A 15051-nucleotide genomic window follows, 5' to 3' on the forward strand; every position below is an offset into this window, starting at 1 on the left:
GAGCCACAAACCCAAATTCATGATTTTTTGCACTTTCGGTGGGTATTAGCACACGGGTTATTTGGAATCCTGTCGTCGGAGTGCGAATGCCCCAAAAATAGACATGTCCACCACAAACAGGTTGGTGATGAATACCCATGACTTCGTTATTGTTGAACTCGTATCATTTTGCATTTATGAGCCAGAAACCCAAAATCATGGTTTTTTGCACTTTCGGTGGGTATTAGCACACGGGTTATTTGGAATCCTGTCGTCGGAGTGCGAATGCCCCAAAAATAGACATGTCCACCACAAACAGGCTGGTGATGAATACCCATGACTTCGTTATTGTTGAACTCGCATCATTTTGCATTTATGAGCCAGAAACCCAAATTCATAGTTTTTTGCACTTTCGGTGGGTATTAGCACACGGGTTATTTGGAATCCTGTCGTCGGAGTACGAATGCCCCAAAAATAGACATGTCCATCACAAACAGGCTGGTGATGAATACCCATGACTTCGTTATTGTTGAACACGCATCATTTTGCATTTATGAGCCAGAAACCCAAATTCATAGTTTTTTGCACTTTCGGTGGGTATTAGCACACGGGTTATTTGAAATCCTGTCGTCGGAGTGCGAATACCCTAAAAATAGACAAGTCCACCACAAACAGGCTGGTGATGAATACCCATGACTTCGTTATTGTTTAACTCGCATCGTTTTGCATTTATGAGCCAGAAACCCAAATTCATAGGTTTTTGCACTTTCGGTGGGTATTAGCACACGGGTTATTTGGAATCCTGTCGTCGGAGTACGAATGCCCCAAAAATAGACATGTCCATCACAAACAGGCTGGTGATGAATACCGACGACTTCGTTATTGTTGAACTCGCTTCATTTTGCATTTATGATCCAGAAACCCAAAGTTATGATTTTTTGCACTTTCGGTGGGCAGTAGCACACGGGTTATTGGGAATCCTGTCATCCGAGTGAGAATGCCCTAAAAATCAACATGTCCATCAATAACAGGCTGCTGATGAATACCAATGACTTCTTTATTTTTTAACTCGCTTCATATTGCATTTATGAGCCACAAACCCAAATTCATGACTTTTTGCACTTTCGGTGGGTATTAGCACACGAGTTATTTGGAATCCTGTCGTCAGAGTGTGAATGCCCTAAAAATAGATATGTCCATCAAAAACAGGCTGGTGATTAATACCCATGACTTCGTTATTGTTGAACTCGCATCATTTTGCATTTATGAGCCAGAAACCCAAATTCATGATTTTTTGCACTTTCGGTGGGTATTAGCACACGGGTTATTTGGAATCCAGTCGTCGGAGTGCGAATGCCCCAAAAATAGACATGTCCATCAAAAACAGGCTGGTGATGAATACCCATGACTTCGTTATTGTTGAACTCGCTTCATATTGCATTTATGAGCCACAAACCCAAATTCATGATTTTTTGCACTTTCGGTGGGTATTAGCACACGGGTTATTTGGAATCCTATCGTCGGAGTGCGAATGCCTCAAAAATAGACATGTCCATCACAAACAGGCTGGTGATGAATATCCATGACTTCGTTATTATTGAACTCGCTTCATTTTGCATTTATGAGCCAGAAACCTAAATTCATGATTTTTTGCACTTTCGGTGGTAATTAGCACATGGGTTATTTGGAATCCTGTCGTCGGAGTGTGAATGCCCCAAAAATAGACATGTCCACCACAAACAGGCTGGTGATGAATACCCATGACTTCGTTATTGTTGAACTCGCTTCATTTTGCATTTATGAGCCAGAAACCCAAATTCGTGATTTTTTGCACTATCGGTGGGTATTAGCATAAGAGTTATTTGGAATCCTGTCGTCGGACTGCGAATGCCCCAAAAATAGACATGGTCATCACAAACAGGCTGGTGATGAATACCCATGACTTCGTTATTGTTGAACTCGCATCATTTTGCATTTATGAGCCAGAAACCAAATTCATGATTTTTTGCACTTTCGGTGGGTATTAGCACATTGGTTATTTGGAATCCTATCGTCGGAGTGTGAATGCCCTAAAAATAGATATGTCCATCATAAACAGGCTGGTGATTAATACCCACGACTTCGTTATTGTTGAACTCACATCATTTTGCATTTCGAGCCAGAAACCCAAATTCATGATTTTTTGCACTTTCGGTGGGTATTAGCACACGGGTTATTGGGAATCCTGTCGTCGGAGTGTGAATGACCTAAAAATAAACATGTCCATCACAAAAGGTCTGGGGAGATATACGCATGACTTCGTTATTGTTGAACTCGGTTCATTTTGCATTTATGAGCCAGAAACCCAAATTCGTGATTTTTTACACTATCGGTGGGTATTTGCATAAGAGTTATTTGGAATCCTGTCGTCGGAGTGTGAATGCCCTAAGAATCTACATGTCCATCACAAACAGGCTGGTGATGAATACCCGTCACTTCGTTATTGTTGAACTCTCTTCATTTTGCATTTATGAGCCAGAAACCCAAATTCGTGATTTTTTGCGCTATCGGTGGGTATTAGCATAAGAGTTATTTGGAATCCTGTCGTCGGAGTGAGAATACCCCAAAAATAGACATGTTCATCACAAACATGTTGGTGATGATTACCCATGACTTCGTTATTGTTGAACTCGCATCATTTTGCATTTATGAGCCAGAAACCCAAATTCATGATTTTTTGCACTTTCGGTGGGTATTAGCACATTGGTTATTTGGAATCCTATCGTCGGAGTGTGAATGCCCTAAAAATTGACATGTTCATCACAAACAGGCTGGTGATGAATACCCATGACTTCGTTATTGTTGAACTCACATCATTTTGCATTTATGAGCCAGAAACCCAAATTCATGATTTTTTGCACTTTCGGTGGGCATTAGCACACGAGTTTTTTTGAATCCTGTCGTCGGAGTTTGAATGCCCAAATAATTGACATGTCCATCACAAACAGCCTGGTGATGAATATCCATGACTTCGTTATTGTTGAACTCGCTTCATTTTGCATTAAGTCATGGGTATTCATCACCAGCCTGTTTGTGATGGACATATCTATTTTTAGGGCATTCACACTCCGACGACAGGATTCCAAATAACTCGTGTGCTAATACCCACCGAAAGTGAAAAAAATCATGAATTTGGGTTTGTGGCTCATAAATGCAATATGCAGCGAGTTCAACAATAACGAGGTCATTGGTATTCATCACCAGCCTGTTATTGATGGACATTCTGATTTTTAGGGAATTCGCACTCGGACGACTGGATTCCCAATAACCCGTGTGCTAATGCCCACCGAAAGTGCAAAAAATCATAACTTTGGGTTTCTGGCTCATAAATGCAATATGAAACGAGTTCAAAAATAACGAAGTCATTGGTATTCATCACCAGCCTGTTATTGATGGACATGTTGATTTTTAGGGCATTCGCACTCCGACGACAGGATTCCCAATAACCCGTCTGCTAATACCCACCGAAAGTGCAAAAAATCATGAATTTGGGTTTCTGGCTCCTAAATGCAAAATGAAGCGAGTTCAATAATAACGAAGTCATGGGTATTCATCATCAGCATGTTTGTGAGGGACATGTCTATTTATGGGGCATTCGCACTCCGACGGCAGGATTCCAAATAACCCGTGTGCTAATAGCCCCCGAAAGTGCAAAAAATCATAACTTTGGGTTTCTGGTTCAAAAATGCAAAATGAAGCGAGTTCAACAATAACGAAGTTACGGGTATTCATCACCAGCCTGTTTGTGAGGGACATGTCGATTTTTAGGGCATTCATACTCCGACGACAGGATTCCAGATAACTCTTATGCTAATACCCACCGATAGTGCAAAAAATCATCAATTTGGGTTTCTGGCTCATAAATGCAAAATGAAGCGAGTTCAACAATAACGAAGTCATGTGTATTCATCCCCAGCCTTTTTGTGATGGACATGTTGATTTTTAGGGCATTCACACTACGACGACAGGATTCCCAATAACCCGTGTGCTAATACCCACCGAAAGTGCAAAAAATCATGAATTTGGGTTTCTGGCTCAAAATGCAAAATGATGCGAGTTCAACAATAACGTAGTCATGGGTATTCATCACCAGCCTGTTTGTGATGGACATGTCTATTTTTGGGGCTTTCGCACTCCGCCGACAGGATTCCAAATAACCTGTGGGCTAATACCCACCGAAAGTGCAAAAAACCATGAATTTGGGTTTCTGGCTCGTAAATGCAAAATGATGCGAGTTCAACAATAACGAAGTCATGGGTATTCATCACCAGCCTTTTTGTGGTGGACTTGTCTATTTTTGGGGTATTCTCACTCCGACGATAGGATTCCAAATAACTCGTGTGCTAATACCGACCGAAAGTGCAACAAATCAAGAATTTGGGTTTGTGGCTCATAAATGCAATACGAAGTGAGTTCAAAAGTAATGAAGTCATGGGTATTGATCACCAGCCTGTTTGTGTTGGACATGTTGATTTTTAGGGCATTCACACTCCGACGACAGGATTCCAAATAACCCGTGTGCCAATACCCACAGAAAGTGCAAAAAATCATGAATTTGGGTTTCTGGCTCATAAATGCAAAATGAAGCGAGTTCAACAATAACGAAGTCATGGATATTCATCACCAGCCTGTTTGTGATGGACATGTCTATTTTTGAGGAATTCGCACTCCGATGACAGGATTCCAAATAACCCGTGTGCTAATACCCACCGAAAGTGCAAAAAATCATGAATTTGGGTTTCTGGCTCATAAATGCAAAATGAAGCAAGTTCAACAATAACGAAGTCATGGGTATTCATCACCAGCCTATTTGTGGTGGACATGTCTATTTTCGGGGTATTCGCACTCCGACGACAGGATTCCAAATAACTCGTGTGCTAATACCCACCGAAAGTGCAAAAAATCATAACTTTGGGTTTCTGGCTCATAAATGCAAAATGAAGCGAGTTCAACAATAACGAAGTTATGGGTATTCATCACCAGCCTGTTTGTGATGGACATGTCTATTTTTGGGGCATTCGCACTCCGACGACAGGATTCCAAATAACCCGTGTGCTAATACCCACCGAAAGTGCAAAAAACCATGATTTTGGGTTTCTAGCTCATAAATGCAAAATGATGCGAGTTCAACAATAACGAAGTCATGGGTATTCATCACCGGCCTGTTTGTGGTGGACATGTCTATTTTTGGGGCATTCGCACTCCGACGACAGGATTCCAAATAACCCGTGTGCTAGTTACCACCGAAAGTGCAAAAAATCATGAATTTGGGTTTCTGGCTCATAAATGCAAAATGAAGCGAGTTCAACAATACCGAAGTCATGGGTATTCATCACCAGCCTGTTTGTGATGGACATATCAATTTTTAGGGAATTCACACTCCGACGACAGGATTCCAAATAACTCGTGTGCTAATACCCACCGAAAGTGAAAAAAATCATGAATTTGGGTTTGTGGCTCATAAATGCAAAATGAAGCGAGTTCAACAATACCGAAGTCATTGGTATTCATCACCAGCCTGTTTGTGATGGACATATCTATTTTTAGGGCATTCACACTCCGACGACAGGATTCCAAATAACTCTTATGCTAATACCCACCGATAGTGCAAAAAATCATGAATTTGGGTTTCTGGCTCATAAATGCAAAATGAAGCGAGTTCAACAATAACGAAGTCATGCGTATTCATCCCCAGCCTGTTTGTGATGGACATGTTGATTTTTAGGGCATTCACACTCCGACGACAGGATTCCAAATAACCCGTGTGCTAATACCCACCGAAAGTGCAAAAAATCATGAATTTGGGTTTCTGGCTCATAAATGCAAAATGAAGCGAGTTCAACAATAACGAAGTCATGGATATTCATCACCAGCCTGTTTTTGATGGACATGTCTATTTTTGGGGCATTCGCACTCCGACGACTGGATTCCAAATAACCTGTGTGCTAATACCCACCGAAAGTGCAAAAAATCATGAATTTGGGTTTCTGGCTCATAAATGCAAAATGATGCGAGTTCAACAATAACGAAGTCATGGGTATTAATCACCAGTCTGTTTTTGATGGACATATCTATTTTTAGGGCATTCACACTCCGACGACAGGATTCCAAATAACTCGTGTGCTAATACCCACCGAAATTGCAAAAAATCATGAATTTGGGTTTGTGGCTCATAAATGCAATATGAAGCGAGTTAAAAAATAACGAAGTCATTGGTATTCATCAGCAGCCTGTTATTGATGGACATGTTGATTTTTAGGGCATTCTCACTCGGACGACAGGATTCCCAATAACCCGTGTGCTACTGCCCACCGAAAGTGCAAAAAATCATAACTTTGGGTTTCTGGATCATAAATGCAAAATGAAGCGAGTTCAACAATAACGAAATCATGGGTATTCATCACCAGCCTGTTTTTGATGGACATGTCTATTTTTGGGCATTCGCACTCCGACGACTGGATTCCAAATAACCCGTGTGCTAATACCAACCGAAAGTGCAAAAAATCATGAATTTGGGTTTCTGGCTCATAAATGCAAAATGATGTGAGTTCAACAATAACGAAGTCATGGGTATTCATCACCGGCCTGTTTGTGGTGGACATGTCTATTTTTGGGGCATTCGCACTCCGACGACAGGATTCCAAATAACCCGTGTGCTAACTACCCACCGAAAGTGCAAAAAATCATGAATTTGGGTTTCTGGCTCATAAATGCAAAATGAAGCGAGTTCAACAATACCGAAGTCATGGGTATTCATCACCAGCCTGTTTGTGATGGACATATCAATTTTTAGGGAATTCACACTCCGACGACAGGATTCCAAATAACTCTTATGCTAATACCCACCGATAGTGCAAAAAATCACGAATTTGGGTTTCTGGCTCATAAATGCAAAATGAAGCGAGTTCAACAATAACAAAGTCATGCGTATTCATCCCCAGCCTTTTTGTGACGGACATGTTGATTTTTAGGGCATTCACACTCCGACGACAGGATTCCAAATAACCCGTGTGCCAATACCCACAGAAAGTGCAAAAAATCATGAATTTGGGTTTCTGGCTCATAAATGCAAAATGAAGCGAGTTCAACAATAACGAAGTCATGGATATTCATCACCAGCCTGTTTTTGATGGACATGTCTATTTTTGGGGCATTCGCACTCCGACGACTGGATTCCAAATAACCTGTGTGCTAATACCCACCGAAAGTGCAAAAAATCATGAATTTGGGTTTCTGGCTCATAAATGCAAAATGATGCGAGTTCAACAATAACGAAGTCATGGGTATTAATCACCAGTCTGTTTTTGATGGACATATCTATTTTTAGGGCATTCACACTCCGACGACAGGATTCCAAATAACTCGTGTGCTAATACCCACCGAAATTGCAAAAAATCATGAATTTGGGTTTGTGGCTCATAAATGCAATATGAAGCGAGTTAAAAAATAACGAAGTCATTGGTATTCATCAGCAGCCTGTTATTGATGGACATGTTGATTTTTAGGGCATTCTCACTCGGACGACAGGATTCCCAATAACCCGTGTGCTACTGCCCACCGAAAGTGCAAAAAATCATAACTTTGGGTTTCTGGATCATAAATGCAAAATGATGCGAGTTCAACAATAACGAAGTCATGGGTATTCATCACCAGCCTGTTTGTGATGGACATGTCTATTTTTGGGGCATTCGCACTCCGACGACAGGATTCCAAATAACCCGTGTGCTAATACCCACCGAAAGTGCAAAAAACCATGATTTTGGGTTTCTGGCTCATAAATGCAAAATGATGCGAGTTCAACAATAACGAAGTCATGGGTATTCATCACCAGCCTGTTTGTGGTGGACATGTCTATTTTTGGGGCATTCGCACTCCGACGACACGATTCCAAATAACCCGTGTGCTAATTACCACCGAAAGTGCAAAAAATCATGAATTTGGGTTTCTGGCTCATAAATGCAAAATGAAGCGAGTTCAACAATAACGAAGTCATGGGTATTCATCACCAGCCTGTTTTTGATGGACATGTCTATTTTTGGGCATTCGCACTCCGACGACTGGATTCCAAATAACCCGTGTGCTAATACCAACCGAAAGTGCAAAAAATCATGAATTTGGGTTTCTGGCTCATAAATGCAAAATGATGTGAGTTCAACAATAACGAAGTCATGGGTATTCATCACCGGCCTGTTTGTGGTGGACATGTCTATTTTTGAGGCATTCGCACTCCGACGACAGGATTCCAAATAACCCGTGTGCTAGTTACCACCGAAAGTGCAAAAAATCATGAATTTGGGTTTCTGGCTCATAAATGCAAAATGAAGCGAGTTCAACAATACCGAAGTCATGGATATTCATCAGCAGCCTGTTTGTGATGGACATGTCTATTTTTGAGGCATTCGCACTCCGACGACAGGATTCCAAATAACCCGTGTGCTAATACCCACCGAAAGTGCAAAAAACTATGAATTTGGGTTTCTGGCTCATAAATGCAAAATGATGCGAGTTCAACAATAACGAAGTCATGGGTATTCATCACCAGCCTGTTTGTGGTGGACATGTCTATTTTTGGGGTATTCGCACTCCGACGACAGGATATCAAATAACCCGTATGCTAATACCCACCGAAAGTGCAAAAAACTATGAATTTGGGTTTCTGGCTCATAAATGCAAAATGATGCGAGTTCAACAATAACGAAGTCATGGGTATTCATCACCAGCCTGTTTGTGATGGACATGTCAATTTTTGGGGCATTCGTACTCCGACGACAGGATTCCAAATAACCCGTGTGCTAATACCCACCGAAAGTGCAAAAAACTATGAATTTGGGTTTCTGGCTCATAAATGCAAAATGATGCGAGTTCAACAATAACGAAGTCATGGGTATTCATCACCAGCCTGTTTGTGGTGGACATGTCTATTTTTGGGGTATTCGCACTCCGACGACAGGATTTCGAATAACCCGTGTGCTAATACCCACCGAAAGTGCAAAAAACTATGAATTTGGGTTTCTGGCTCATAAATGCAAAATGATGCGAGTTCAACAATAACGAAGTCATGGGTATTCATCACCAGCCTGTTTGTGGTGGACATGTCTATTTTTGGGGTATTCGCACTCCGACGACAGGATTCCAAATAACTCGTGTGCTAATACCCACCGAAAGTGCAAAAAATCATAACTTTGGGTTTCTGGCTCATAAATGCAAAATGAAGCGAGTTCAACAATAACGAAGTCATGGGTATTCATCACCAGCCTGTTTGTGATGGACATGTCTATTTTTGGGGCATTCGCACTCCGACGACAGGATTCCAAATAACCCGTGTGCTAATACCCACCGAAAGTGCAAAAAATCATGAATTTGGGTTTCTGGCTCATAAATGCAAAATGATGCGAGTTCAACAATAACGAAGTCATGCGTATTCATCACCAGCCTGTTTGTGGTGGACATGTCTATTTTTGGGGCATTCGCACTCCGACGACACGATTCCAAATAACCCGTGTGCTAATTACCACCGAAAGTGCAAAAAATCATGAATTTGGGTTTCTGGCTCATAAATGCAAAATGAAGCGAGTTCAACAATAACGAAGTCATGCGTATTCATCCCCAGCCTGTTTGTGATGGACATGTTGATTTTTAGGGCATTCACACTCCGACATAAGGATTCCAAATAACCCGTGTGCCTATACCCACAGAAAGTGCAAAAAATCATGAATTTGGGTTTCTGGCTCATAAATGCAAAATGAAGCGAGTTCAACAATAACGAAGTCATGGATATTCATCACCAGCCTGTTTGTGATGGACATGTCTATTTTTGAGGCATTCGCACTCCGACGACAGGATTCCAAATAACCCGTGTGCTAATACCCACCGAAAGTGCAAAAAATCATGAATTTGGGTTTCTGGCTCATAAATGCAAAATGAAGCGAGTTCAACAATAACGAAGTCATGGGTATTCATCACCAGCCTGTTTTTGATGGACATGTCTATTTTTGGGGCATTCGCACTCCGACGACTGGATTCCAAATAACCCGTGTGCTAATACCCACCGAAAGTGCAAAAAATCATGAATTTGGGTTTCTGGCTCATAAATGCAAAATGATGCGAGTTCAACAATAACGAAGTCATGGGTATTCATCACCAGCCTGTTTGTGATGGACATGTCTATTTTTGGGGCATTCGCACTCCGACGACAGGATTCCAAATAACCCGTGTGCTAATTACCACCGAAAGTGCAAAAAATCATGAATTTGGGTTTCTGGCTCATAAATGCAAAATGAAGCGAGTTCAACAATACCGAAGTCATGGGTATTCATCACCAGCCTGTTTGTGATGGACATATCTATTTTTAGGGAATTCACACTCCGACGACAGGATTCCAAATAACTCGTGTGCTAATACCCACCGAAAGTGCAAAAAATCATGAATTTGGGTTTGTGGCTCATAAATGCAAAATGAAGCGAGTTCAACAATACCGAAGTCATGGGTATTCATCACCAGCCTGTTTGTGATGGACATATCTATTTTTAGGGCATTCACACTCCGACGACAGGATTCCAAATAACTCGTGTGCTAATACCCACCGATAAGTGCAAAAAATCACTGAATTTGGGTTTCTGGCTCATAAATGCAAAATGAAGGCGAGTTCAACAATAACGAAGTCATGCGTATTCATCACCAGCCTGTTTGTGACGGACATGTTGATTTTTAGGGCATTCACACTCCGACATAAGGATTCCAAATAACCCGTGTGCCTATACCCACAGAAAGTGCAAAAAATCATGAATTTGGGTTTCTGGCTCATAAATGCAAAATGAAGCGAGTTCAACAATAACGAAGTCATGGATATTCATCACCAGCCTGTTTGTGATGGACATGTCTATTTTTGAGGCATTCGCACTCCGACGACAGGATTCCAAATAACCCGTGTGCTAATACCCACCGAAAGTGCAAAAAATCATGAATTTGGGTTTCTGGCTCATAAATGCAAAATGAAGCGAGTTCAACAATAACGAAGTCATGGGTATTCATCACCAGCCTGTTTGTGATGGACATGTCTATTTTTGGGGCATTCGCACTCCGACGACAGGATTCCAAATAACCCGTGTGCTAATACCCACCGAAAGTGCAAAAAATCATGAATTTGGGTTTCTGGCTCATAAATGCAAAATGAATGCGAGTTCAACAATAACGAAGTCATGGGTATTCATCACCAGCCTGTTTGTGATGGACATATCTATTTTTAGGGCATTCACACTCCGACGACAGGATTCCAAATAACTCGTGTGCTAATACCCACCGAAAGTGCAAAAAATCATGAATTTGGGTTTGTGGCTCATAAATGCAAATATGAAGCGAGTTCAACAATAACGAAGTCATTGGTATTCATCACCAGCCTGTTTGTGGTGGACATGTCTATTTTTAGGGTATTCGCACTCCGACGACAGGATTCCAAATAACTCGTATGCTACTGCCCACCGAAAGTGCAAAAAATCATAACTTTGGGTTTCTGGCTCATAAATGCAAAATGAAGCGAGTTCAACAATAACGAAGTCATGGGTATTCATCACCAGCCTGTTTGTGATGGACATGTCTATTTTTGGGGCATTCGTACTCCGACGACAGGATTCCAAATAACCCGTGTGCTAATACCCACCGAAAGTGCAAAAAACTATGAATTTGGGTTTCTGGCTCATAAATGCAAAATGATGCGAGTTCAACAATAACGAAGTCATGGGTATTCATCACCAGCCTGTTTGTGGTGGACATGTCTATTTTTGGGGCATTCGCACTCCGACGACAGGATTCCAAATAACCCGTGTGCTAATTCCCACCGAAAGTGCAAAAAACTATGAATTTGGGTTTCTAGCTCATAAATGCAAAATGATGCGAGTTCAACAATAACGAAGTCATGGGTATTCATCACCAGCCTGTTTGTGATGGACATGTCTATTTTTGGGGCATTCGCACTCCGACGACAGGATTCCAAATAACCCGTGTGCTAATACCCACCGAAAGTGCAAAAAATCATGAACTTTGGGTTTCTGGCTCATAAATGCAAAATGAAGCGAGTTCAACAATAACGAAGTCATGGGTATTCATCACCAGCCTGTTTGTGATGGACATGTCTATTTTTGGGGCATTCGCACTCCGACGACAGGATTCCAAATAACCCGTGTGCTAATACCCACCGAAAGTGCAAAAAATCATGAATTTGGGTTTCTGGCTCATAAATGCAAAATGAAGCGAGTTCAACAATAACGAAGTCATGGGTATTCATCACCAGCCTGTTTGTGATGGACATGTCTATTTTTGGGGCATTCGCACTCCGACGACAGGATTCCAAATAACCCGTGTGCTAATACCCACCGAAAGTGCAAAAAATCATGAATTTGGGTTTCTGGCTCATAAATGCAAAATGAAGCGAGTTCAACAATAACGAAGTCATGGGTATTCATCACCAGCCTGTTTGTGATGGACATGTCTATTTTTGGGGCATTCGCACTCCGACGACTGGATTCCAAATAACCCGTGTGCTAATACCCACCGAAACTGCAAAAAATCATGAATTTGGGTTTCTGGCTCATAAATGCAAAATGAATCGAGTTCAACAATAACGAAGTCATGGGTATTCATCACCAGCCTGTTTGTGATGGACATGTCTATTTTTAGGGCATTCGCACTCCGACGACAGGATTCCAAATAACCCGTGTGCTAATACCCACCGAAAGTGCAAAAAATCATGAATTTGGGTTTCTGGCTCATAAATGCAAAATGAAGCGAGTTCAACAATAACGAAGTCATGGGTATTCATCACCAGCCTGTTTGTGATGGACATGTCTATTTTTAGGGCATTCACACTCCGACGACAGGATTCCAAATAACTCGTGTGCTAATACCCACCGAAACTGCAAAAAATCATGAATTTGGGTTTCTGGCTCATAAATGCAAAATGAAGCGAGTTCAACAATAACGAAGTCATGGGTATTCATCACCAGCCTGTTTGTGATGGACATGTCAATTTTTAGGGCATTCGCACTCCGACGACAGGATTCCAAATAACCCGTGTGCTAATACCCACCGAAAGTGCAAAAAATCATGAATTTGGGTTTCTGGCTCATAAATGCAAAATGAAGCGAGTTCAACAATAACGAAGTCATGGGTATTCATCACCAGCCTGTTTGTGATGGACATGTCTATTTTTAGGGCATTCAGCACTCCGACGACAGGATTCCAAATAACCCGTGTGCTAATACCCACCGAAAGTGCAAAAAATCATGAATTTGGGTTTCTGGCTCATAAATGCAAAATGAAGCGAGTTCAACAATAACGAAGTCATGGGTATTCATCACTAGCCTGTTTGTGATGGACATGTCAATTTTTAGGGCATTCGCACTCCGACGACAGGATTCCAAATAACCCGTGTGCTAATACCCACCGAAAGTGCAAAAAATCATGAATTTGGGTTTCTGGCTCATAAATGCAAAATGAAGCGAGTTCAACAATAACGAAGTCATGGGTATTCATCACCAGCCTGTTTTTGATGGACATGTCTATTTTTAGGGCATTCACACTCCGACGACAGGATTCCAAATAACTCGTGTGCTAATACCCACCGAAAGTGCAAAAAATCATGAATTTGGGTTTCTGGCTCATAAATGCAAAATGAAGCGAGTTCAACAATAACGAAGTCATGGGTATTCATCACCAGCCTGTTTGTGATGGACATGTTGATTTTTAGGGCATTCGCACTCCGACGACAGGATTCCAAATAACCCGTGTGCTAATACCCACCGAAAGTGCAAAAAATCATGAATTTGGGTTTCTGGCTCATAAATGCAAAATGAAGCGAGTTCAACAATAACGAAGTCATGGGTATTCATCACCAGCCTGTTTGTGATGGACATGTCTATTTTTAGGGCATTCGCACTCCGACGACAGGATTCCAAATAACCCGTGTGCTAATACCCACCGAAAGTGCAAAAAATCATGAATTTGGGTTTCTGGCTCATAAATGCAAAATGAAGCGAGTTCAACAATAACGAAGTCATGGGTATTCATCACCAGCCTGTTTGTGATGGACATGTCTATTTTTGGGGCATTCGCACTCCGACGACAGGATTCCAAATAACCCGTGTGCTAATACCCACCGAAAGTGCAAAAAACTCATGAATTTGGGTTTCTGGCTCATAAATGCAAAATGATGCGAGTTCAACAATAACGAAGTCATGGGTATTCATCACCAGCCTGTTTGTGGTGGACATGTCTATTTTTGGGGCATTCGCACTCCGACGACAGGATTCCAAATAACCCGTGTGCTAATACCCACCGAAAGTGCAAAAAATCATGAATTTGGGTTTCTGGCTCATAAATGCAAAATGAAGCGAGTTCAACAATAACGAAGTTATGGGTATTCATCACCAGCCTGTTTGTGATGGACATGTCTATTTTTGGGGCATTCGCACTCCGACGACAGGATTCCAAATAACTCGTGTGCTAATACCCACCGAAAGTGCAAAAAATCATGAATTTGGGTTTCTGGCTCATAAATGGAATATGAAGCGAGTTCAACAATAACGAAGTCATGGGTATTCATCACAAGTCTGTTATTGATGGACATGTCAATTTTTAGGGCATTCGCACTCCGACGACAGGATTCCAAATAACCCGTGTGCTAATACCCACCGAAAGTGCAAAAAATCATAACTTTGGGTTTCTGGCTCATAAATGCAAAATGAAGCGAGTTCAACAATAACGAAGTCATGGGTATTCATCACCAGCCTGTTTGTGATGGACATGTCTATTTTTAGGGCATTCGTACTCCGACGACAGGATTCCAAATAACTCGTGTGCTAATACCCACCGAAAGTGCAAAAAATCATGAATTTGGGTTTCTGGCTCATAAATGCAAAATGAAGCGAGTTCAACAATAACGAAGTCATGGGTATTCATCACCAGCCTGTTTGTGATGGACATGTCTATTTTTAGGGCATTCGCACTCCGACGACAGGATTCCAAATAACCCGTGTGCTA

Source organism: Lycium barbarum, unplaced genomic scaffold (genome assembly GCF_019175385.1).
Source record: "Lycium barbarum isolate Lr01 unplaced genomic scaffold, ASM1917538v2 unchr_scaffold_09, whole genome shotgun sequence".
Lineage (NCBI taxonomy): Eukaryota > Viridiplantae > Streptophyta > Magnoliopsida > Solanales > Solanaceae > Lycium > Lycium barbarum.